The sequence below is a fragment of the Lepidochelys kempii genome, chromosome 3, assembly GCF_965140265.1.
Source record: "Lepidochelys kempii isolate rLepKem1 chromosome 3, rLepKem1.hap2, whole genome shotgun sequence".
In the NCBI taxonomy this organism is placed as follows: domain Eukaryota; kingdom Metazoa; phylum Chordata; order Testudines; family Cheloniidae; genus Lepidochelys; species Lepidochelys kempii.
Genome location: NC_133258.1, coordinates 8,383,596 through 8,411,157, shown reverse-complemented (window position 1 = coordinate 8,411,157; position 27,562 = coordinate 8,383,596). Strand labels below are relative to the sequence as shown.

Sequence of the window (27,562 nt, the reverse complement as noted above, 5' to 3'; positions counted from 1 at the left end):
ACAACCGTGCCCCTCCTTTGCCTCATCATATCTTACACCGACTTACCGTCTGACATGCAGCCCACTGGTACCCTCTGCATCTCTTTATTTTTAATTATTGTGATTATTATTTATTATGTCTATTGCCATTAGCACCTACCAAGACCTAATCATGGACCATAGTCTGAACCAGTGTGGAAAGTGGGGGAGAAGGAGAGGCCTCTGTAAGAGGGGGCAGCTGCAGAGGCAGTGAATTCCTGGCTTTGATCTTGGCTTGATCTGGATTTTGTCTCCTGACTATGGCTGCCAACCCTACAGGATTGGTCTGGAGTCTCCAGGATTTAAAGATTAATCTTTAAGTAAAGGTTATGGCATGTGATGAAACCACCAGGAATACATCCAACCAAAATTGGCAACCCTACTCCTGATTTGGACCCTGAAACCTGACTTGGACTCTGACTCTTGGTATCGACCCTGGCCTGGAACCTGACTATAAACTCCTCTGCTACTCTCAGACTCAGCTTTGCCCCTGCTCTGACCATTGGCTCTGACTGCCATTTTTGGAATCCTGACACAGTAAAGTTTATTGCACTTTAGAGACTACTGCACTGAATGTTACCCAAGCAATTTCTACACAATACTTATGTTGTGAGGTGTTCTTTAATTCCCAACAAAACCGTTTTTGGTGTGAATAAATTTTGCGTGTGTGTGTACATTGGAGTGGTTATGGGTTAAAAGGGTTACAAGTGATTAGGAGTATCCTGGAGTATGGGCACCCTTGTCTCTGCCTGAGTTGTCTACGGGGAGACTGGGATAAACACCTCTGGGCTCAGTCCTCCCAGCGTGAGGTGAGTCCTGTTCACACAGAGCCAGGAGGGAACTCAAGGTGGGCAGATATCGAGGTAAAGTGAAATTGAGGTGGGGACTCACATCCTTTTGTAACTTTGTTCAGCTGGGGTACTGTTACAGGGTCAGGCCAGGTGGCTACACGAGAGTGATAGAAGGTAGATATATTAGCCCCAGATTAAGCAGATCCCTCTTCCCAGAGTAAGATAATGGGCTGTTCCACAACAATCAGGAAGTTGCTGGAACCAATTAAGGCAGGCTAATTAGGACACCTGGAGCCAATTAAGAAGCTACCAGAATCAGTTAGGACAGGCAAGCTAATCAGGGCACCTAGTTTTAAAAAGGACCTCACTTCAGTTAGTGAGGTGCGTGCAAGGAGCTGGGAGCAAAAAGCACGCAAGAAGCTGAGAGTGAGTAGGCTGCTGCTGGAGGACTGAGAAGTACAAGTGTTATCAGACGTCAGGAGGAAGGTCCAGTGGTGAGGAAAAAGAAGGTGTTGGCAGTTGTAGCTGTCACACAGCTGTCACAGGATACACTATAGACAGCTGCAATTCACAGGGCCCTGGGCTGGAACTCGGAGTAGAGGGCGGGCCTGGGTTCCCCCCATACCCCCAACTCCCTGTTTGATATAAGAGGAGTTGATCTGGACTGTGGGTCCCACCAGAGGGGAAGGTCTCTGGCCTGTCCCCCGACCCATTAGGTGGGCCAGCAGAGACTGTGGGCTCCTTTTCTGCTCCTTTTCCCCATGCTGGCCAGTGATGAGGTTAGCTGAGTGAACAGCAGGTTTGTGCCCCTAACAAAAGGAGCCAAACTGAGGACTGCCCTAAACTTCTGAGGCGAGCAAATCCACCAAAAAGCACAGAACCCACTAAGGCAGAGGAGGAACTTCGTCACAGTACATAGAGAAATTCCTGTACTATGGTGGGACAAAACTTGAAAAACAAAAACAAACACTCCCAAAGATAGATAAAGAGAGGAAGGCAGAGTGCAAAATGCAATCAAGGTGATCAGAATGAAGGTAGGCACACAGCTTCTCAGGTATGTAACTGTTGATGATCTTTTGCTACTATTAAGGATGTGGGGTGGTTACTAGATAATTCACCATGCAGCATATTGGGTTTTTTTAAAGTGTACTTGTAAAATTAAGTAAATAAGCAAGAAGTTAAAACAATAATTCTTAAGGATAAGGAATGTAGGCCACACCTACAGAATGGGGGACTATATCCTGCAAAGCAGTGGCTCTGAAAAGGACTTAGAGGTCATAGTGGACAAGCAACTCAACATCAATTCCCAGTGTGATGCTGTGGCAAAAAGGGATAATGAGATCTTTGGATGTATAAACAGGGGAGTAGTCAGTGGGAATAAGGAGGTGATTTTTACCTCTGACACCAATACTAGAATAGTGTGCCCGTATCTGGTGTTCATATTTTCAAACAAATGATGAAAAATTGGGGATGGTGCACAAAAGAGCCACAAAAATAATTTGACAGCTGGAGAAAATGCCTTACAGTCAGAGACTTAAAGAGGGTTTAGCTTATCAGAAAGAACATTGTATAAGTTCTCTTAGGGGAGAAAACACTGAGTATTAAAGGGCTCTTTAACTGGGCAGAGAAAGGCATAACAAAAATCAGCAGCTGGAAGCTGAAGCTAGACAAACTCAAATTAGATATTAGGCACAAATTTCTAACAGTGAAGGTGATTAACTATTGAAATAAGCTACCAAGGGAAGTGGTAGATTCTTCATCTCTTGATGTCTATAAATCAAGACTGGATGCCTTTCTTTAAGATATGCTATAGTCAAAAACAAGTTATTGGGGTCAACACAGGGGTAACAGGGTGACATTTAATGGCCTGTGGTGTATAAGAGGTCAGACTAGATGATCTGATGGTCTCTTCTGCCCTTAAACTCCATGAATCTATGAAAATACTATGAAATAGATGGCTTTTGCTGCATTGGCAAATCATTTAACTTTTCTGAGTTCTAATGTCTATCTATAAAATGGAGTTAAAAATACTTCACTTTTATAATGCACTTTGTGTTCTACAAAAATTTTGAGTAGTGTCACTTTCATTATTAATACCAAGGACACATCTGGAGGCAGGCAGATGTGAGGTCTTCCATAATGAGTCTGCATGACAAAGAGAAACCACTGTGACAGGAGAGAACTTAGCCCTTCATGGGCCCCTGCTGGAGGCCCTGCAGTCCTACTACACCTCACCCTAGGAAGGAGAAACGAAGGCAGGTCCTCCAGGCCTGCCAAGAGAAGCCCTGTGGAAGCAGTCAGTCAGAGCTAGGGTTGCCAACTCTGACTGAAACTATTCTGGGAGATTTTTTTCCCCAACATGATGTAATGTCATTTGAATAGGATATTTAAGAAAGAATTTTCTTAAATATCCTATTAAAATTTTCTGGATTGCTTTCAATCGTCACCGGGAGATAGATGCCAAATCCGACTCCAGGCCAATCCTGGAGGATTGGCAACCCTAATCTGAGCCCAGCAGGCTCAGCTAAAAGGAACTGTATGGCCTCAGTAGGTCAGGTCCTGGCCAGGACTGGAGGGACGAGGAAGGGTATTCCTCTCTGGCCAAAGGAGCTTGACTGGCTGTATCTACTGCACCTGGGAGAGAGAGGACCTGAGAACTTTAAACCATAAGGTAGCAGGTGGAGGTAAAGGGACCAGGTGGGAAGAGGCCCAGGGAATGTAGCAGTAACTAATAAAAGGAAGTGGTATGTAACTGCTGTTTATAAGGTCCCTGGGTTGGAATCTGGAGTATTGGGCAGGCTTGGGCTTCGCCACTGGCGACTAGTCAAATGGCCTAAGTCCTGGGAAGGAGACAAGGCTCCTTTAGAATCCCAAGAAAAGGGCATGATTTAAAGGGCCCAGAGGTGGGGCTGACGATCCTGGTGATGGCAGACAGACAGCTTGTTGAACTCTTCACTACCCCAGGAGGGGTCCAATTTTGATTGTGTGACCTAGCCAGAATGATGACCCATTGAAGACCCACCTATTGAGGTTGACAACCTATAGGGGGTGCCAGGAGTGAGAGAGAGTGCAGTACCACACCCAACCACTAGGAGGCCCTCAAGCGGTGAGTTTCCCTGTTCGGCCCATTAAGCAACTTTAAACTTTACTAATGGTACCAACTATATTTTGGTATATATTGTATACCAAATTATAATGAAAATTTACCAGCTCAGACACAAAACTTGCTTGTTCACCTGCTAGCTATGACTGATGGAAAAAAGCTATAATATTTACTCAACCCAGCTGAATGGCAAGTAGAATTTTATACAGCTGCTATACACTCAATACTTCCTAAAAAAAATCCTCTGCATTAAGATAGAGTTAAGTCTGACAGTACATATCAGTAACTTAAGTGTCAAAAAGCATTATAGGGATGTTGTAATTACAGTAAAACCTCAGAGTTATGAACATCACAGTTATGAACTGACCAGTCAACCACACACCTCCTTTGAACCAGAAGTATGCAAACAGGCAGCAGCAGAAACAAAAAAAAAAAAAAAGCAAATACAGTATAGTACTGTGTTATTTGACAAGGTAAGGAAACTGTTTCTATGCTTGCTTCATTTAAATTAAGGTGGTTAAAAGCAGCATTCTTCTGCATAGTAAAGTTTCAAAGCTATATTAAGTCAGTGTTCAGTTATAAACTTTTGAAGGAACAGCCATAACATTTTGTTCAGAGTTATGAACATTTCAGAGTTACAAACAACCTCCATTCCTAATGGCAGGTTTCAGAGTAACAGCCGTGTTAGTCTGTATTCGCAAAAAGAAAAGGAGTACTTGTGGCACCTTAGAGACTAACCAATTTATTTGAGCATAAGCTTTCGTGAGCTACAGCTCACTTCATCTTCCTGATAACACCAACCTGGCCACTATGGATGTAGAAGCCCTCTACACCAACATTCCACACAAAGATGGACTACAAACCGTCAAGAACACTATCCCCGATAATGTCACGGCTAACCTGGTGGCTGAACTTTGTGACTTTGTCCTTACCCATAACTATTTTACATTTGGGGACAATGTATACCTTCATATCAGCAGCACTGTTTACCCACATGGCCCCACAGTATGCCAACATTTTTATGGCTGACTTAGAACAACGCTTCCTCAGCTCTCGTCCCCTAATGCCCCTACTCTACTTGCGCTATATTGATGACATCTTCATCATCTGGACCCATGGAAAAGAAGCCCTTGAGGAATTTCACCATGATTTCAACAATTTCCATCCCACCATCAACCTCAGCCTGGTCCAGTCCACACAAGAGATCCACTTCCTGGACACTACAGTGCTAATAAAGGATGGTCACATAAACACCACCCTATACCAGAAACCTACTGACCGCTATTCCTACCTACATGCCTCCAGCTTTCACCCTGACCACACCACACAATCCATTGTCTACAGCCAGGCTCTGCGATACAACCACATTTGCTCCAACCACTCAGACAGAGACAAACACCTACAAGATCTCTATCAAGCATTCTTACAACTACAATACCCACCTGTGGAAGTGAAGAAACAGATTGATAGAGCCAGAAGAGTTCCCAGAAGTCACCTACTACAGGACAGGCCTAACAAAGAAAATAACAGAACGCCACTAGCTGTCACCTTCAGCCCCCAACTAAAACCCCCCCAACGCATTATTAAGGATCTACAACCTATCCTGAAGGATGACCCAACACTCTCACAAATCTTGGGAGACAGGCCAGTCCTTGCCTACAGACAGCCCTCCAACCTGAAGCAAATACTCACCAGCAACCACATACCACACAATAGAACCACTAACCCAGGAACCTATCCTTGCAACAAAGCCCGTTGCCAACTGTGCCCACATATCTATTCAGGGGACACCATCACAGGGCCTAATAACATCAGCCACACTATCAGAGGCTCATTCACCTGCACATCCACCAATGTGATATATGCCATCATGTGCCAGCAATGCCCCTCTGCCATGTACATTGGTCAAACTAGACAGTCTCTACATAAAAGAATAAATGGACACAAATCAGATGTCAAGAATTATAACATTCATAAACCAGTCGGAGAACACTTCAATCTCTCTGGTCACGCGATTACAGACATGAAAGTTGCGATATTACAACAAAAAAACTTCAAAACCAGACTCCAGCGAGAGACTGTTGAATTGGAATTCATTTGCAAATTGGATACAATTAACTTAGAATTTAATAGAGACTGGGAGTGGCTAAGTTATTATGCAAGGTAACCTATTTCCCCTTGTTTTTTCCTCCCCTCCCCCCCTCAGATGTTCTTGTTAAACCCTGGATTTGTGCTGGAAATGGCCCAACTTGATTATCATACACATTGTAAGGAGAGTGATCACTTTAGATAAGCTATTACCAGCAGGAGAGTGGGGTGGGGGGCAGAGAAAACCTTTTGTAGTGGTAAACACCCATTTTTTCATGCTTTGTGTGTATAAAAAGATCTTCTATACTTTCCACAGTATGCATCCGATGAAGTGAGCTGTAGCTCACGAAAGCTTATGCTCAAATAAATTGGTTAGTCTCTAAGGTGCCACAAGTTCTCCATTCCTAAGGTGTTCAAAACTCTGAGGTTCTATTGTGTCCCCAAACCAGGTAGCACAAACCAAAGAAAATCAAAGTAAAATTAAACTTCAAAGAAACCCAAACATGTTAAGGAACTGCACTGGTCAGGTACCTAAACAACCTTAACTCTGACCTGTAGTGAGGTTATGCAATAACCATACAAGTATGATTAATCCACTTCAGTGTGTGGTCCCACATTGGATTAATTCTTAAAGACACATTAGGATTTTTTCATATCTTCCCTTTATAGCATCACTACAGGACAGATCTTTAGATAAGGTAAAAACACTTTTTCACAGTGAACAAAAGGGCTTGACCCTGCACTATGTGAGTGTGGCGTGCAAGGGAATTTAATTCTGTATTAGTGAGCTGCTGTGCAGCCAACAAATTACTGTTCCTAGTACCAGTAGCAAGACCAATGAAGAGAGCATGTATCTAAGCACCTCACGAGTGTTGCACTTGAAAGTCACGTGTAAAACCATGTTCTCCTCAAACAGCCATTATTCAACTTGACCCTTTTTTTTTTTTACCATGTGCTTTTGAGCAAACAGGTGCACAAGGCGCTTGAGCCTTTCACTCAGTGCAAAGTCCTTTGATCACCACTGTGCTGAAATACAAAAACCTTGCAAACCCTGCTGCACACCACTCAAGTATTGGCATGATCAAGGTCAACAGAGCAGCTGTTGAAAGTCTCTAGAGTAAGTCGCTCCTTATAGACTTTTCACTAACAAAGACGCCGTCTTTTTAGCATAAGGAGGAGGTTGTGAAAAAGAAATGCCTCAACCCTGTCTGCTATTGATGATTCTGACAGTGCTAGCTCTGATGTCCTAAAATCTTCTACTCTCACATCTTCTAGCGTGGAAGGGATTGTGCAGGATTTCTGGTAAGGGACTCAACTGAGGGGTTTTTTTCATAACCTGAGAATATGGAAATCAATTTCCATTTTAAAAAGACAAAAGGTCACTAATCACCAGCACGTGTTCTAAGACACAGCTTCTTTAAAGGGGGATTCACAAAGCAAACATGGAGTTTGGAAAAGGGCCCTCTACCATTATAGGTCAGAGTAATATTTTAATAACATTTAATATTTTCCAATAACATTTTGCATAATCCATCCCACTGGGATTTAGCATGTTTGGTGACAAAAATATAGAACCTTACATAGGAGGCGGAGAAACAACATTTGCAAAACTCACGGTCTGCAAAATATAACTTACAAACAAATATATATGCAATCAGAACCACTGCTGAGAATACCTGTTATAAGAAGAGTGATTGTTAGCTATGTACAAGAATTTCTAGAGTGTGAACACTAAGGAGGGTGAAGTAATCACCATGTCTGAAAGGCAGTATGACTAGGAGCACTGGGGTGAAAGCAGGTAAATGAAAATAAATTTTAGGCAGAATATTAGGAAATATTTCCTACAGTGAGATCTGTTAGAATAGGGAATAGTTTCCCAAAGAAAATCACAGAAATCCTATCATTTGATACAATTAAAGCTAGTTTGGACAAAGTTCTCAAGAATATGTAATGAACAATGCCGCATAAGCAAATGGGATGGATTACATGATCTAATAAGTCTATTCTTTTCTAACACATTACATTATACTATAACACTGGCCTGGAATACTGAAAGAGGGATATATGAAGAATACTAAAGAGAAATATAGAATGAGGTTTCCTTTGTAGTGGATACAACAAATAGGCATTTCCCAGCAAAAAACAACTGTGGAAAATATCCTGCATACATTACATTGAAGTACACTACACTGTGAATGCCCAATATACGGACAAAATTGTTGAACAGTTCACCAAAATGGCACTATTACCCCTGTAATGCCAACAAAATCTGTTTCAGAGTAACAGCCGTGTTAGTCTGTATTCGCAAAAAGAAAAGGAGTACTTGTGGCACCTTAGAGACTAACCAATTTATTTGAGCATAAGCTTTCGTGAGCTACAGCTCACTTCATCGGATGCATACTGTGGAAACTGCAGAAGACATTATATACACAGAGACCATGGTCTCTGTGTATATAATGTCTTCTGCAGTTTCCACAGTATGCATCCGATGAAGTGAGCTGTAGCTCACGAAAGCTTATGCTCAAATAAATTGGTTAGTCTCTAAGGTGCCACAAGTACTCCTTTTCTTTTAACAAAATCTGTGTCATCTTGGATAATCTTCCACATACTGGTAGACTGAAACAGAATAAAATAGGGGCTAAGCCAGAATGTGGATTGTAGTTTTAGAAATGTTTCATGTTTTTGTTACAAACAAATAAGGAAAGTCTGTTTGATTTTTAGTACCACCCCAGTTTCCTGACTATCTATTTGAATCAGTCTCAAATCTCTCTGACCTTAGGTATATTTACCTTGAAGTTATATATGATTTGAACTCCAATGCCCCCCTCCCACCAAGTTGAACCCCACTGCTCGGGTGACTGCACAAATTACAGAGGGAATGCTCATTCGATCATCAGATGAAATAATGGACTTTAATTTGTGGCAACTCATTTCTAGTCCTTCCTGGAAGACAGATTCAATACTTATTACAGCTTATTGTCATCCTCAAGCTACTGGGGGCAGAGAGGGATCATAAGATTAAATAAGACTATGAAGGAAGATCTCTTGAACTACTTAAACAAGAACAATCCAGCATACTGGCAGACGGAGGAGTCTGCCACAGGATGTTATAGTAAAAACTGATGTCCTTCAGCTGGTACAGAATACATCCTCACTGCTCTCTTGGATGGAAAGGAAAAGAGCCAAATATCTTGGGTTGAGAAGGCAGGCTAGTTTTTCTCTGTTCTGTGTCTGTAATATGTCAAACAGGGGCTCAGAGATTTGCAGTGCCATGGCCCCTGTTTGCAGCTGGAGAGTGTTTGGTATTTTCCCCAACAGCTTCTGAAACGCTTTCTGTAAATCAGCAAGAGAAATAAATATAGCAATAATTTGATCTTCTGGTGAGGCGCTATCTGTTGGTTCTTCCAAAGGGAACTGAAATAGTTTCTCTGAAGGAGTCTCATCCTATTCCTCTGATATAAGCTGATCCTCCTGTAGATCTGCAGTATCCTGTGCTGGTGTCAGTGTCTGTGAAGAAGGCTGCATCACTGCCAGGTGAGGAATAGTCTGTAAGAGCACCGGTGCCAAGGGACAGCACAGTCAGAAAAGGTATCACAGCTGGTGCAGAGATCAGGGCTGAGGTCAGTGTTGGGGTAGTTCTCACAGCCTTCAGCAGGGCTTTCATGGAGTTTTGTAGGACCACATTACCAGTTCAAGAGAACAATGCATGATATCCTTCTATGATGTGGGAAAAGGCCTGGAGTCTGAAGACCAAGTCATAGGGCCGCCATGTTCACCTCCAAAGGAGTCAAAGGTGCTTTGAGGCAGTTCTGGATCAGAACCAGAGAAGTTGGTGCCTACACAATCAAGCAGTGGGAAAGCATGCAGTGGGGTGGCTAGTAGTTTTGATGGTGGACCCCCACTCAGACATGGAGAGAGAGAAGAGGTTACAAGGATTTGAACAAGTGAAGAGTCAACATTAGTCAATGCCAGGATGTCTGGTTCTACAGGAGCATGAAGGAGAGATGATAGTCATCCCTGGGAGCCTTCAAGGTCCTCATGGGTTGGAATGTATGAAAGATGAGGGGGTATGGAGCTTCTTCCTTTTTCTTTTCCCTGTGCCCCTCTTGTGGCGAGATGGGCTTCTTGTCTTTTCTTTTGCCCGAAGGAGTTTGTGCTGTTGAGACTGAGACATTGGTGCTGGATGACAGGTCCAGGATTGGTGCACAGGGCAACAGTGCCAAATGCAGAGTAGGTGCAGAGGTTTCTACCTCTTGCATTGGTGCCAAGCTATTGAGGTCTTAGTAAGCAGTGCCCAAATTGTCTTGAGTGACACTTTACGTTTAATTGGTGCCAGCGGTGCTGAGTGAGGGATTCGTTCAGAGTACAGAGATGAGGAGATTCCAATCTCAAGCCCATGGTAGAAAGCAGAGTTAAGGCTGGAGCAGCAGAATGCGTCATGGGACCTCTGTCAGGGAACCTCGTCACAGAGGTTGGCCTCAGTACGCTTGACATGTCTGTTGGGTATCACACTGTAGGTATTAAGAAGCCACATGAGCCTCTCCCATCTGGTGTGGAGAGTGAAGGCAAGTAAACAGTACCTTGTTTTAATAAACAGGCTTCCTCCAAGCACACGAGGCACCAGACATGAATGTCAGTCTCTGGTATAATTCCCAGACAAGAGGCAAATCTCTTGAAAGCCCTTGCTGACTTCAGGGACCAACATAGACACAATAAGGGACAAGGAAAGGGCTAGTTAACCTATTTTATACAACATTTAAAAAGAAACCTTAAGCTAGGTTAAGGGAGGGGCTAGATGAGGACAAAAAGGTGAGTTGGCAAGTTCTGTTCACTCTCTACCTCACTAGCAAACGAACTGAGGTGGTTTAAGGAGGGCACTCCCTTATATAGAGTAGGACAATGATGCCACCAATCAGCAGACAGAGCTTTTTAAAGCAGTTCTGCACCTTGATTCCATCAGTGCCATATCCTACAAGTGGAAATGTATGGAGGCCCTAGGAAAAGAAGCTTTCTTTTTCACTAATTTTTTCAAATGGAAACAAGTGGGGGTTCTCCTTTTCAACAAGAGAAGTTAGATTACTAAACATAGAGGGAAAGCACCTTCAAGCTGACAGGAAAAGATAACTGAAAAGGGTATTAGCTTAATTAACTGGGATGCTTACTTAGTAATCAGGGAACATATACTCTGCAATTCTAACCATGAAACAAAATGTGGAAAAACTGCTACAGCAAGTTGGAGAAAGTTATAGATATTGAGGGTAGTTTGACCATGGATGAGCAAAGGGAATATCCAACATCATTTTTATGATGATTTCCACAAGATTAACACTTTCAAAGCCCTAAACTATGGAGTGAATTTACTGATTAGGACAGGTCTGGTAGCACTTTGTTATATCTAAGCAAATGGGATGGCCAGCTACCTCTGATGAAAGAATTAAAGGAACATAATGCATCCTGTTCACTTTTCAATTTACCTCTTCACTAGATGCTATGCAGACTTCACACTACACCATCAATTTGTTAGATGGATTATTCACTAAATCAGGGTTTCTCAAACTTAATTGCACCGCGACCCCCTTCTGACAAGAAAAATTAGTAGACGACTCCAGGAAGGGGGGACCAAAGACTGAGCCCCTTTGCCCTGGGGAGAGGGGCCAAAACCAAAGCCTGAGACCCACCCCACCCCCGGGGAGGGGGGAAGCAAAGCCAAACTTGAGAGCTTCAGCCCTGGGTGGGTGGGGGCTGTAACCTGAGCCCCGCCACTCGGGGCTGATGCCCTGAGGCTTCGGCTCCACCTGTGTGCGGTGGGGCTTGGACTTTTGGCTTCAGCCTCAGATCCCAGCAAGTCTAACGCCAGCCCTGGCAACCCCATTAGAACAGGGTCATGACCCACTTTGGAGCCCCAACCCACAGTTTGAGAATCGCTGCACTAAATGGATGCAAGGATTATTCATTCATATACATATACACTGACATTGCGGTTAAGAACTACTGTGAGCACTTTCTCATCTGTTTATCATTTTGTTTTCCTCTTCCTCCAGCTGTACAACCAAAAAGAGAGAAAACCTTACTGCAGTGAAGCAAGAACATGTGTGGAAAATTATCAAAATACAGTTGTGGGGAAAATAATTTTAATGATCTTATTTACAGATAATCCCTGGCTGGCTCAGGTCTTCTCCAGGAAAAAAGACGTACTTCTCTTTGAAAACTGTTTTTCCTACAATATGAATGCTACCATAATCCTGTGATCGATCTTGTATACCCAGTATTTGGCAACTTGTTCATAGCTGCTTAGGTTTAAAAGAAATACTTGTGTAATTAAATATATACATGACCAGATTCAGTTTTACTATGATTCCGTTAAGCCCTCTTTACACTGCCAGAAGGGTGCAAAGTGACGGTTAATGTAATTTATTCCCATTGTAATGACGCTTTATGTTATCAGTCTCGTCTCTATAGGATATATGATTGGTTCACCCTTATCCAAATGTACTGACCTTCAGATCACTCTGCAATGTCTGTTTTCCTAAGGGAAGAGATGAATACCGAGGAGGGGTGACGGAATAGCTTTAATTTTGAATGGATGGAGAGGTTTTAGATTTAGACATTGGTACTATTTACTACTGGATTGATAACCAGCCATGGGCTAGACCTTCAGGTGATGTCATTTCACTGAAGTTAATGCAGTGTTGCCAGTTTAAGCTCTGTACAGGATCTGGCCCTGTACATGCACCCAAAGCACTGGATGAATGATTATTACTAAAATGGAAAGAAAGAAATAAAGTCTGTACCTGTTTCCATGAACCATTTGGGAATAAATATTATTTCTTCATGTTTCAGAGTAACAGCCGTGTTAGTCTGTATTCGCAAAAAGAAAAGGAGTACTTGTGGCACCTTAGAGACTAACCAATTTATTTGAGCATAAGCTTTCGTGAGCTCACGAAAGCTTGTGCTCAGATAAATTGGTTAGTCTCTAAGGTGCCACAAGTACTCCTTTTCTTATTTCTTCATGTGTTACCTGAAAACTGTCACTGAGACTATTACCACCACCTCTGAAGCTCTGCATAGCCTGCAAAACCTAATATTTTGTTTTAGTGCTTTTCTGTGCAGTGAGTGTTGGTACTTCTAATTCACGGGCCCTAATTAATGGAACTGGCAGCAAAGTGTGACAGGGTTGGGCCAGATGGCTATAGCAGAGTAATAGAAGGCAGATATATTAGCCCCAGGCTAAGTAGGTCCCTTTTCCCTGGGTAAGGTAACAGGGAAGGTTCCAGAACAATCAGTAACCTTCTGGAGACAATTAAGACAGGCTGATTAGAACACCTGCAGCCAATCAAGAAGCTGCTAGAATCAATTAAGGCAGGCTAATCAGGGCACCTGGGTTTTAAAAAGGAGCTCACTTCAGTTTGTGGTGTGCGTGTGAGGAGCTGGGAGCAAGAGGCACTAGGAGCTGACAGTGAGAACGCGGACTGTTGGAGGACTGAGGTGTACAAGCATTATCAGACACCAGGAGGAAGATCCTATGGTGAGGATAAAGAAGGTGTTGGGAGGAGGCCATGGGGAAGTAGCCCAGGGAGTTGTAGTTGACGCACAGCTGTTCCAAGAGGCACTCTAGACAGCTGCATTTCACAGGGCCTGGGCTGGAACCTGGAGTAGAGGGTGGGCCCGGGTTCCCCCCAAATCCTCCCAACTCTGGTCAAACACCGGAGGAGTCAACCTGGACTGCGAATTCAGAAAAAAGGCCAAGCTGAGGGCTGCCGTGAAGCTCCAAGGCAAGCAAATCCGCCAATAAGCGCAAGACCCACCAAGGTAGAGCAGGAACTTTGTCACAAAAGGTAAAAAGCTAATTCCACTGGATTTATTGCCAATGATGGTATGGTATAGCTTGAAAAGAAATTGGGGGAAAATCATAATGCTTGCCCCTCGCCCCTTGGGAAGACTGGATGAGACTTTTACCTGAAGTGTTAGGGAAGAGATTATGGTTTTATAAACTTGGGGAAAGAATAAAGGATATATGGCAAAACTTATATGGAATAATTAAAATGATGACAGCAATCCCAAAATATGCTATAAACAGAGGACACATCTTGCTCTGTAGCATGCTATTAAAAGGAGAAACAGTTTCTCAAGGAAAAAATTGAAAGTGTAAAGAACCTTTCACTAAGAATCTTTATTTAAAAAAAATATTAGCAGTGGAAAATGAGATGACCTCAGCAATGGCAGAATCTGGAGCAGCCACATAAGTAGAATATGTTGAGGCACTCCTCAGCACTTCCCCTGGATCCATGTAATTTTCATTACAGTATCTACTGGCGGGCTCTTTGTGGTAAAAAATCATGCAAAATGTACATAAATTGTTTTATAACTCATATTATTTTCTTACATAATCATGTTTTAAAGGAATCTCCAGGATCATACTGGAAATTTTCAGTTTTCTGTGTATCTGTCTAAATCCCATAAATGAGTCACTACAGAGTGTGTTCCCTTTCATTCATCTAAGAGATCAGAAAAGGGCAATAAAATGATTAGGGGTATGGAACAGCTTCTGTATGAGGAGATTTTAATAAGACTGGAACTTTTCAGCTTGGGAAAGAGACAACTGAAGGAGATATGATTGAGATCTATGAAATCATGACTGGTGTGAAGAAAGTAAATAAGGAAAACACGGTTACTCATCTTCTCGTAACTGTTATTCGAGATGTGTTGTTCATGTCAATTCCAATCAGGTGACTCCCAAGCCAAAGTTTTGGAGGCAGGGTCGGAGCTTAGGTATCCACTGACTGGAGCACTGCTCTGCCAAAGGCCGCGTCATCTCTGGCCTGCTAAGTGATAGCATAATGCAATGTAAAAGTATGTATTGAAGACCATGTCGCTGCTCTGCATATTTCCTGGGTGGGAACCTGCACCAGGAATGCTGCTGAAGAAGCCTGCGCCCTGGTGGAGTGCGCTGTGAGTGGAGGGGCAGGCACCTCTGCCAGGCTGTAGCACTCCCAGATGCAGGACATGATCCATGATGAAATTCATTGAGAGGAGACTGGAAGACCTTTCATCCTGTCTGCCACAGCCACAAACAGTTGAATGGACTTCCAGAACAGTTTCGTTCGCTCAATGTAAAAGACTAGTGCTCTGCGGACATCAATGAGTGAAGCCTCTGTTCCCAACTGCTTTAGTGCGACTTAGGATAGAACACTGGGTGGAAGATGTCCCGGTTGATGTGAAATTGGGAGACAACCTTCAGGAGGAAAGCTGGATGTGGCCTGAGCTGATCCTTGTCCTTATAGAACACGGTTTAGGGGGGCGCTGATGTTAGGGCCTTGAGCTCAGACACCTCCTGGCTGAGGTTATCACTACCAGAAATGCTGCCTTGTATGACAGGTAGAACAGGGAACAAGTTGCCAGTGGTTCGAAGGCGGCCCCTTCAGTCTGGAAAGGACCAGATTGAGGTCCCAGGTCAGGACCGGTTGTTGGACGTGTGGATATAGCCCATCGAGACCTTTCAGGAAACGGCTGACCACAGGATTGGCGAAGATGGACCGGCCCTCTGCACCCATTGATGGAAGGTGGAAACGGCGGCCAAGTGAACCCTTATTGACAAAACAGACAGTCCCTGCTGCTTGAGATGGAGAAGGTAGTCCAGTATAAGTGGTATAGAGGCGAGCATCAGGGACAAATGATGCTGCGCTGACCAGATTACAAATCTCTTCCACTTGGCAAGGTAGGTAGTCCTGGTGGAGAGTTTCCTACTGCCAAGGAGAACTTGTTTAACCAGGTCCGAGCAGAAGAGCTCCATTAGGTTCAGCCATGGAGCTTCCAAACTGTGAGGTGCAACAACTCGAGGTTCAGGTGCTGGAGAAGGCCATGATCCTGAGTTATTAAGTCCGGGAGGAGCAGCAAGGTGACTGGGGCTTCCACGCACATTTCCAGGAGTGATGTGTACCAGTCTCGGTGGGGCCGGGCTGGAGCTATCAATATCACTGAAGCTTGTTCCCTCTGTATCTTGAGGAGCACCTTGTGAATAAGAGGGATAGGCAGAAATGTGTATAGGAGATGGCCTCCCCATGGGAGGAGGAAAGCATCGCAATGAAGCCCGGGCTGTGATTCAGGAAGGAGCAAATTTGGCACTTCCTGTTGCGTCGTGTAGCGAAGAGGTCTACTTGGGGAACGCCCCACCATTGGAAGATGTAGTTTGCAACATCTGGGCATAGGGACCACTATTGACATGGAATGACCTGCCAACTAGTTCTGTAATTCAGGGAGGTACGATGCTTGTAGGTGTATTGAGTGTTCTACGCAAAAGTCCCACAGCCCAAGGGCTTCCTGGCACAGAGGAGAGGAATAATAATAGAATAATAGAATATCAGGGTTGGAAGGGACCTCAGGAGGTCATCTAGTCCAACCCCCTGCTCAAAGCAGGACCAATCCCCAATTTTTGCCCCAGATCCCTAAATGGCCCCCTCAAGGATTGAACTCACAACCCTGGGTTTAGCAGGCCAATGCTCAAACCATTGTTGATATAAAACATCGCCATGGTGTTGTCTGTCATAACTGATACACATCTCCCTGTCAAGTGGGCTTGGAAAGTCTGGCATGCCAGGCGCACCACTCTCAGCTCTCTGACATTGATGTGGAGAGCGAGTTCCGCCTGAGACCAGAGGCCTTGTGTTCTGAGGTCTCCCAGATGTGCTCCCCAGCCCAAGGCTGACACGTCCATCACTAGTGAGAGGGATGGCTGAGGACTGGTAAAGGGGACCCCTGCACACACTACCTGCAGATTGAGCCACCACGGGAAGTATTCGAGGACCGGGCAAGACAGAGTCATGACCCTGTCCAAACTGTCCCAAGCCAGCCAATACACTGAGGCTAGCCACTATTGGAGAGGCTGGAGTCTGAACCTGGCGTCTTGCACCACATGGGCACAAGCGGCCATGTGTCCTAAAAGTTTCAGGCAATTCCCTGTGGTGGTGGTGGGAAACTGCCTGAGACAAATGATGTCGCTGAGGGCCCGAAACATCGCTTCTGGGAGGTATTCCCTGCCCTGTGTTGAGTCCAGTACCGCCCCTATGAACTCTATCCGCTGAACACGGGACACAGTCGATTTCCCAACGTTCAGAAGAAGGCCCAGTTCATTGAACATCATTCTTATGAAGTCGACTTGTGCCTCCACTTGAGCCTTGGAGCGGTCCTTGATCAGACAATAGTCGAGGTACGGGAAAACCTGTACCTCCTGCTGCATAGGAATGTGGCCACAACTGCTATGCACTCAGTAAACACACGAGGTGCTGCTGACAGGCTGAATGGGAGGACTATGAACTGGTAATAGTTGTTGCTCACCACAAGTCTGAGGTACTTTCTGTGGAGCGGTGTACATCACTGTATGAAAGTACGCATCCTTCAAGTCGAGGGTGGCATACCAATCCCCTGGATCCAAGGAAGGGATGATGGAGGCCGAAGAGACGATATGGAACTTGAGTTTCTTCATGAACTTGTTGAGCTCTCGCAGGTCTAGGATGGGCCTGAGCCCGCCTTTGGCTTTCAGTATTAGGAAATACGAGAAATAGAAGCCCTTGCCCTTCAGCTTCTGAGGAACTTCTTCCACTGCTCTCAGCGATAGGGGCGAGTGCACCTCCTGTATGAAGAATTGCTCATGAGAAGGGTCCCTGAAGAATGACAGGGAAGGGGGGTGCAAGGGCGGGAGGGCCAAGAATTGGAGGGAGTATCCCCTTTCTACCGTGCAATGTGATACGGGACCAAGCAGGGTAGAAAGGGGATAGTCAGGACGAGAAGGTAAGGCGGGTTGGATCCAGTCCATGCACTAGTGCGCCGTCCTCAAGCACGCCTTCAAAAGGCCTGCTTCTGGCCCAAAGACAGCTTATATTGGCCAGAGCCCTGGCCTGAATATGGGTGCAATCTCTTCCTGCCGCTCTTGTTCCTCCTCCGGGAACCATCCCATCAGTTCTGAGTTGGTAGAACCACAGAGGAGGTTACGCCCTAAAGTGCTTCCACTGTGTAGGAGTATGGAGGCCCAGCGACTTGAGGATGGCTCTCAAGTCTTTTAGGCTATGTAGCCTTTTATCCGTCTTTTCAGAGAAGAGATCCAAACCCTTAAAGGGGAGGTCCTGAATAGTCTGCTGGACTTTGTACGGCAGCCCCTTCTCATGGTTACCCCCATAGCCATAACCTGAGTAGCCTCATCAGCTCCGTCCAGCGCGGCCTGCAGTGAAGCTCGGGAAACGAGCTTGCCCTCCTCCACCAGGGCCAAAAACTCAGCACAGGAGTCCTGAGGCAGCAACTCTACAATTTTAGCCATTGCCTCGCACATATTATAGCAGTACCTTCTGACAATGGATTGCTGATTAGACATGTGGAACTGCAAGCCACCAGTGGAATAGACCTTTCTCCCGAAAAGGTTGAGTCATTTCGCCTCTCAATTCTTTGGGGAGGGACCCTGGTAGCCCTGGTGCTTGCGCTGGCTGGTAGCATCCATAACCAGGGAATCTGATGGAGGGTGGGAATATAAGTGCTCGTAGCCCCTGGACAGCACAAAATAGCATCTTTCATTGCACTTAGCTGTAGGGCACAACAAGGCTGTGGTCTGCCACAAAGTTTTTGTGGTGTCTGCAATGGATTTTCTGAGAGGCCAGGCAATACGTGCAGGCCCGGAGGAGGTGAGGATATCCACCACTGGATCTGCGTCCTCCACTACCTCCTCCGCCTGAATGCCCAGGCCCTGGGCAACTCACCGCAGCAATTGCTGAAGAACCCTGTTGTCCTCCAGGGCTGGGGCTACAAAAGTGCCCGCCAGCGCCTCATCTGGAGAGAAAGAGGAAGAGACGCCCATAAGGAGTGCCTGCTCCCTTCTCTCCATGCCCAAGGAGTCCCGTGGGGCCTGCGGTTCCCGAGCTGGTGCCATGCCCTTCAGTGCTGAGAGTGTCGGTGCCAGGGATGAAGGTGCCGAGGTTGTCGATGCTTCTACCACTGGGGCTGGTGTAGCTGTGCCGGTTGGGATGGCGGCATAAGGGAGAGATGGACCTACTCCCGATCCTGCCGATGCTGACAGTACTGGAGAGGGTATGAATGTGGCTAAGGCCATCGACGTCACTCTGGAATGAGACCCTTGGCTCCGCCCTTGGCTTTGGTGAAAAGCCCAAGGTGTCCAAAAATGCCACTGTGCCAGGGGCTGCCATTGCGTGGGCCACACTGCCGGGTAAGATTGCCGGTCTCGTGTTGACCTAGACCGTCTACTCCTGCTCCTAAGAGAACGATAGGAGTCCGACTCCGAGGTCTCTGAAAAGGAGGACCACAAAGGAGCGGTACATCGAGGCACTGACAGTCCATGCCGAGGGCTCGGGGACCGATGTGGCTGCTGGATCTCTTCTGGTGCCGGGGCATGGCACACCAGGGATGGAGACCACCGGGGCATCATGGCGGGCTTTCCCTTTGACAGTGCCGGGGGAGCAACTGGTGCTGACAACCTATCCCATCTAGGTGGGGAGAACAGTGCCAGGAAATGGAGCAAGTCCTTGGCTGCCTCGAACACCTCCAGGGTTGATGGGAGGTGCAGCTCTCAACTTGGCCTCAGAGAGAAAGGATGATCTGGACTCAACCGCCCTTCCACAAGGACAGGAGTTGACATGACCATAAGGCCGAGTTAGTGTGGCCCGACTCAGGTCTCACAACAGCTGGCTCCTTGGACCTAGCCAGGGGAGAACAACCCCTCTGCGGCCTCTTCTTCTTCTGTGGCACCAGCGATTGAGACCAGTGCCTGCCTGCGGCATGTGAGCCGCAAGTGGAGCCAAGGTGGTGCCGAGAGTCCTTGGTCAAGTCCTTACGCGGCACCAATCCCTGTGCCGATGGTGCCGCAGCACTTTGTACCGAGGAGGCGGTACTCGGTGCAGGGTCCACCGACCCAGGGTCAGACTGGGAGTGGAGTGCAGTTTCCATTAGTAGGATCTTCGGGCGCCAATCCCCATCTTTTAATGTCCTGGAACAAAACCCCCTACAGATCCTACAGCGATCCTTTTGATGGCTCTTCCCCAAACTTTTCAAACATGAAGTGTGAGGATCGCAGTCTTTCCACAGACTTCACAGGCTTTGAAGCCTGGAGACCACAGCATGCCCCAGTGTTGGGAGAGCGCTGGAGGGGGAAATCCCCCCAAAGGAAACTTAAGAACTAAACCTAAGTACCTACTAACTACTTAACTAACACTAGAACTACAAAAAGACTAATGAGTAACAATATACAGACTGTCAAATGCGCTTGTCAAGACAAGAGCAAGGGGAAGTTCCAGCTAACCATCACTGGCGGAAAGAAAGAACTGAGGGGGTGGAGGGTCAGCAAGGCCCTATACTGAGCGTCATGAAGACACCACTCCAGGGGATGCCCAGACTGACCCGACAGATGCTGATCGGGGAAAAATATTCCAGCCGCCATGCACACACACACACACCTGATTGGAATTGACATGAGCAAGCACTGGAAGAAAAAGTGTTATTTACTCCTTCTCATAACACAAGAACTAGCTCAGGGGTGGGCAAACTTTTTGGCCCAAGGGCCCCACCTGCGTATGGAAATTGTATGGCGGGCCATGAATGCTCAAGAAATTGGGGGTTGGGGTTTGGGAGGGAATGAGGGCTCTGGCTGGGACTACAGGCTCTGGGATGGGGCCAGAAATGAGGAGTTCAGGGTGCAGGAGGGGGCCCCAGGCTGGGGCAAGGGGGTGGGGGAGGTGAGGGCTCCTGCTTGGGGGGACGGGCTCTGAGATGGGACTGGGTATGACAGGTTGGGAGTGCAGGAGGGTACTCCGGGCTGGGACCGAGGGGTTTGGAGGGCGATCAGGGCTGGGAGAGGGGGTTGGGGCACGAGAGGAGGTCAGGGTGCAAGCTCCGGGCGGCGCTTACCTCAAGCAGCTCCTGGAAGCAGCGGCACGTCCGCCCTCTGGCTCCTACATGGAGGCACAGCCAGGTGGCTCTTCACACTGCCCCGTCCACAGGTGCCATCCCTGCAGCTCCCATTGGCCTCGGTTCCCAGCAAAGTTGGGAGTTGCGGGGGCAGTGCTTGGAGCAGGAGCAGTGTGTGGAGCCCCGTCTGCCCCTATATGTAGGAGGTGGCGGGAGGACATGCCGCTGCTTCCGGGAGCCGCACGGAGCCACGGCACATGCAGAGCAGAGCAAGCCCCCAACCCTGCTCCCTAGCTGGAGCACCAGAGAGAGGCAAGCCCCAGATTCCGCTTCCCGACAGGAGCTCAAGGGCCGGATTTTAAAAAATGAAGAGCTGGATGTGGCCCCCGGGCCATAGTTTTCCCACCCCTAAACCAGGAGGCACCAAATGAAATCAATAGGCAGCAACTTTAAAACAATCAAAAGGAAGTATTTCTTCACACAATGCACAGTCAGTATGTGGAATTCTTTGGCAGAGGATTTTGTGAAGGCCAAGACTATAACAGGGTTCAAAAAAGAACTAGAGAAGTTCATGGAGGAGAGGTACATCAATGGCTATTAGCCAGGATGGGCAGGGATGGTGTCCCTAGCCCCTGTTTTCCAGAAGCTGGGAATGGATGACAGGAGATGGATCACTTGATGATTACCTGTTCTGTTCATTCCCTCTGGGCATCTGGCGTTGGCCACTGTCAGAAGACAGGATACTGGGCTACATGGACCTTTGGTCTGACCCAGTATGGCCGCTCTTATGTTCTTATCAGTGTGGAAATGGTACATGCATATGTAAATTTTAAAAAATCAGAATCAGGCCTTTATGGCCCAGTTCCGCTCTCATACCACTTTTACTATAGGGCAGTTCCATTGACTTCAAAGGAGTTACTCTTGGTTTAACTCGTATATATAAGTGAGATCAGATTCATGCCCTTTACAGTATAACAGGTGACCATGTTGTATGGAATATTATGAGTGTCTCTGCTTGTAATTTAATAACAGAAATCAAATCCTACTTAAACCCTAATTCCCACCTCCATCCCTTAAGAGTTTTACGTCGAGGAATTATGCAGTTCAAGATACAATATATATTGAGAAAGTCAAATTAAATACAAGCTGTTCATTTAAAATCAAGTTATTAAAAGTCATGCAACTAATAATTAAATAAGAGGTTTTAGATATCTACTACTATAGTGAAATTATACAGAAGGCTCTAAATTATAGTGTAGAATTAAAATAAAATCTAAAAGTGATGAAGCATGTCAAACTCCTAACACAATTTTAATTTTCATGCAAAACCATCAGTTTTACAAGAACAGCCATTTCCTTCTTTGTACCGCTTGTAAGTTAGGCTGATCAAGTTATGGACGTGAGGGCAGGTTGTTTGTGTTTTGTTCTTACAAGAACTTATATAAAGTATTTAGAGAGAAGTGTTTTTATATGAGACAAAATTCCCCATTTATTTTTTAAATAAAACTTAGGTAGACATAAGAAAGCTACAATGGTGCATATCTCGTTTTGAGAACACAAATGTATTTACTAAAGATCATAAAGATAAATAATGTTTTTCTAAACTACAGCAAACACTTTGAAAAGTATAACCCACCTATTAATAAACGTTAACCTTTGCAAAAATATTTTTAATGGATTGTGACAGGACCACATAATGTAAGGCCTGAGGTATCCATTTGTGAAATTGTATAAGCATTTAGAAGTTGAACAAGGTTATTCTTCTAATACTCAGCGCTTCCTCTGAAAAAACTGATAGAAGGGTTTTAAAAAAAAAAATCTTGTACAGGATATGTACCAAAAAGTTTACATTTTAAAATACAATAAATGATGAAACAGGATAATATTTGAGACTGCATACTATTTCTAAGAAATACAAGGAGAAATGTAGGTCAGTATATGATGTATGACAGTTAAACTTAAGGTGTTTCTCCAATTGTAAACTTACATGCTGAGACATCTTTGTTTCCATAATCACATCACATGTTACTGTTTGCACAGGAATGAACAATGTACTGTCTTACTACACCACAAGCAAAACAGAACTCATGCAAACATTTCCTTTCTAATGAATGTCAGTTTGTCATCTATGGCTGGACACACATTTTAATAAATATCTGTTGAGTACAACATGTTTAATAATCTATAATGACAAGGTTGTTATTTTTATAATCCCAAGAAACCAACGGATGGAAATACTTATTTAGAAGAACATTAATATACAAAGTAAAAGGGGTCCGTAAAACTTATTTTAATTTTACCAGCATCTAATTGTTGTTTATCTTTAATATCTTTTAATAAGATTCATTTGTGTAATAAATCCTTGACACAGCTTGCTATGAAACCATTTTAATGTACTAGTCAAAAACCTAAATTCTTCTATATATATACAAAATCTAATTTTCAGCATCTTAAATTCACAAGCCCGAGTGCACCTTTCAAACAAAAAGCACAGATCCTGTTAAAATCTTTCATAGAGATTGCAATGTCTAGTGCTCACATGAATGTGACTTTTGGATTTTTACTTCCCCCCAAAATATATACAAAGAAAAGGGAAAATTACTCTTATAGAATATCAGAATATGTGAATCTTACAGATTGAACAATCTTTCTTTAAAGACAGCAAAATACTTACTATAAATGAAGATGATCCATAAAAATCTATGGTTTACAGTTACTCTCTGAAACAATGCTGATTGTCAGAGTAGAAGTAGTATAATCCAACCATGTCCAGGCCTAATAGGCAATATATCAGTATTTGTTGCTATCAAATTATAAAAAGGTGTCTGTCTCACTGAAAATCCAGGTACTTTTTGAGAGAACAAACAAATGATTTTCAAGTCTTTAAATTTATTGAAATCGTAAGGGATCCCGGCTTCAGTCATCAATTAATTGTTTAATCCGATCATAAGAAAAGGACTAAATTTTTTTCACAAGTTATCAAACATAAATATTTTAACTACAAACCAAAGTTTGCTTATCCAGTGTAATCAGTTCAAATTCAATTCTCTATCATCCTCAAACCATTCCTCAATTGACAGAAGTGAATTCTTCTCCATCTCTTATCATTTCTTCCTTGTGTAGAGAATTCACTAATCTCGCACATCCTTTATTAATATACACTAAAATGTTGTAGAGCAACAACAAAATGACCATGCTCACATTTCTTGCTTGCCCTTCAGGAGTAGTCTGGGTGTCTTCAGCTTGCCCTGCTGGTCTTCAGTGTTGTCACTAATTGCTGGGAGATGTAGTTAGGACAGCATGAAGCAGCAGAAATGAATGCTGTTGCTTTAAGAGCACATTTTCTTTTACACTAAGATAAAACAACTTTGTCTCTACTCTTACTTCACTGCTGGGTCAGATGAAATCTTAAAGAAGGCTCCTTTAAAAGTTAATGTCTGTAGCATATATGAAAAAGGCTGAAATTTCCATTCTGAATGAATTCCGAAGGAGGTCAGATTTGGTTTTAAAGCAGATTTATGTTCATGACAACTTTTTTGCAAAAAATTAAAAATTATTCCTTTTATTTAGAAATTCCTTTTATAATCTTCCAAATTACTCCTGTCTCCCTTACAATTTAATCCTACATACAAAAATCAGATACCATATTTCCCATATGTATGCACAGACATTGTGAAGGCATCATTAAAAAAGGCTTTTATTTCCCTTAACACTGGTGACTGAACATCATTTAATGTACCACCACTTCCAAATAGCCCAACAGACTTAAAAGCCTTCTGAGTTTGAAAACCAGAAACTTCTGAGTTTTTCTGTACCCCAGGACGGTTTTCTTTCTTGAAGCTCAAGCCGAGAAAGCAGACAAAAGAAGCTGATTTGACTGAGCTGTGCCAAGTCTTGCCTTATTTTTCTTTCCTCAGCTCTCGCTCTCTCTCACTCTCAGCATGGCAACCTTCCCAAGCAGCCTTGGCGGCGCTCCAGCTTGTGCCAGTCTGTCTGAGTTCTTATTTCCAAAAGATGCCCTTTGCAGATCAATTAATATATTTAAAAACAGGAAACTGTAGATCAGCAACCAAATCCTGGCATCAGCAACCACTTCATCTGCCAAATCGCCTTATAGATTTCATGGTTTCTTACCTTTTCAAATGGTTATAAACATTTCTACTCAGCGATCGTGGAGTACTGGAAGCCATTCACTGTTCAGTGATAAGAAATCTGTTCTCTAAAAATGTCTGCATGCGACACATGAACAACCTGCAGTAAATCAAGATTCTTTTGAAGGAGGGTGTTTGTACATTTTCAATAAGTGCCAAATACTACTTGGGCTTTCCTTTTCTGCTACCGAGACTCATGGGAAGATTTCAAGAATGGGAGCATACAGATTTAAAATAAGACCTGTGTGCCCAAGTCACTCACTCACATTTTAACTTTCTAAAATTTCACTGTGAAAGCTAGTGGCTCTTACCAGTAGACCCATTTTTAGGAATCAGCTGAAAATTAAAATTAAATCTGTTCCCAATTGTCTACCGCAAGACAAAGAGGTTTAGCAAACTGCACACATTTCAAGATGGGAGGGAAAAGTAACTTTTTAACTTAAAACTTTAAGTTCCTGTTATAGGATTCATAAGAGAAACTACTGAGTATTCAAAAACGACAAGGAGTCCAGTGGCACCTTAAAGACTAACAGATTTATTTGGGCATAAGCCCAGTGGTTTTTTACCCACGAAAGCTTATGCCCAAATAAATCTTTTAGTCTTTAAGGTGCCATTGGACGCCTTGTTGTTTTTGTGGATACAGACTAACACAGCTACCCCCTGATACTTGAGTATTCAAAGTTCATTTGAATGGAAAATTTATCCATATATTGCAATCCTTTTTAAAATTTAACAAGTTCCATTAGGAGCTATAAACAATAGGAGTTTGTTTACTTGAGAAAATCACAGCAATAGTCTTCTCTCTCATTTATAACCTATCTGCCAAAGCAAAAAGTGAACTTTTTTTTTAAATAGGTACTTACCTTAATGAACACAGTAAATTTATGCAGAAAATATGCTTTCCTAAATGTATCAACGATGAACTATGCTCACTAGCTCAACGGATGCAACTTTCTCTTTTTCTTAAGAAAGAGCGCCAGTCTCAAGTCCTAAACATTTTGTGACCTAGTTACTTGAGAAACGTCACTCCCTATGCAATATTTCCAAAGCTGTGATTAGTGGAGGCAATTCAACAGGAGACCCTTTGGTTCAAAAAGGAAGGATTTGTTGACAGGACATTAGTCCTTCAGGCCATTCACCCTAAGGGACAAAGCAGGTTCCAAGGTTATGTCTACACTGCAGCTGGGAGTGAGCCTCACAGCCCGGGTAGACAGAGTCACGCTAGCCGAGCTCAAGCTGGCACATTGAAAATAACAATGTGGACGTTCCAGCTTGGGCTCTGAAGCCTAAGGAGGGTGGGTGGGCTTGAGAGACTGAGCTTTTGCCCAAGTCAGAACATCTATATTGCTATTTTAGCATGCTATTTTGAGCCCCTCTAGTGCAAGTCTGCCTACCTGAACTGGAAGTCTCATTTGCAACTGCAGTGCACACATGCCCTTAGTTTGCTAAAACCCAGATTTCTTTAACCTTTCAGCCATGCTGCAGAGCTCACCTCTTCTCAGAGACCTTTTGGGAGAGGGTAGGTTGATGGGCTGGTGAGAAGGATGTGGAGGACTGAGGTGGAAGTTTTACAAGGTAACCTCATGTGCAACTTTTTAGAACTTTGTACCAGATTTTTTTTATTTTTAAATTTGTGAAGCTCCAAAACAATACAGATTCATAGAATCATAGAAATGTAGGACTGGAGGGACCTCAAGAGGTCATCAAGTCTAGCATCCTGGGCTGAGGCAGGACCAAGTAAACCTAGACCTTCCCTGACAGGTGTTTGTCCAGACTTTTCTTAAAAATCTCCAATGATGGGGATTCCACAATCTCCCTTGGAAGCTTATTCCAAAACTTAACCATCCTTATGGTTAAAAAACTTCTGCTAATATCTAACCTAAATCTCCCTTGCTGCAGATTAATCCAGTTACTTCATGTTCTACCTTCAATGAACACAGAAAACAATTGATCCTCATCCTCTTTATAATAGCCTTTAACAATTGATTTTTTTAAAAATCAGGTCCCCTCTTAGGCTTCTTTTCTCAAGACTAAACATTCCAAGTTTCTTTAACCTTTCCTCTTAGGTCTGGTTTTCTTTAAATCACTATAATTTTTACATTTCTCCTCTGGATTCTCTCCACTTTGTCCACATCTTTCCTAAAGTGCGGCACCCAAAATTGGACACAATACTCCAGCTGAAGCCTCACCAGTGCTGCACAGAGTGGAACAGTTACCTCTTGTGTCTTATATACAACACTTCTGTTCATATATCCCAGAACGATATTAGCCTTTTTTACAACTGCATCACACTGAATCAAATTCAATTTATGACGCCACTATAACCCTCAGATCCTTTTCAGCAGTATTACACATCTAGCCAGTTATTCTCTATTTTGTAGTTGTGCATTTGATTTTTCCTTCCTATCGTTATTGAATTTAAACTTTGTTGATATCACATCAATCATCCAATTTGTCAAGGTCGTTTTGAATTCTAATCTTGTCCTCCAAATGCCAACAACCTCTCCCAGGTT

The 27,562-nt window shown here is 44.1% G+C and overlaps 1 protein-coding gene across 3 annotated transcripts in view; it reads right to left on the bottom strand.

The window, feature by feature from the left end:
- The window catches only part of MSRA (methionine sulfoxide reductase A), a 449,168-nt gene that overhangs the window by 385,841 nt on the left and 35,765 nt on the right, over positions 1-27,562 (bottom strand). The window contains exon 1 of one of the 3 annotated variants that reach the window (XM_073335660.1): positions 24,100-25,149. The exons of 1 other annotated variant lie outside the window; for it this stretch is intronic. The gene's annotated coding sequence lies outside the window, so the exon portion shown is untranslated. One more of the 3 variants, XM_073335662.1, reaches the window with a different exon arrangement.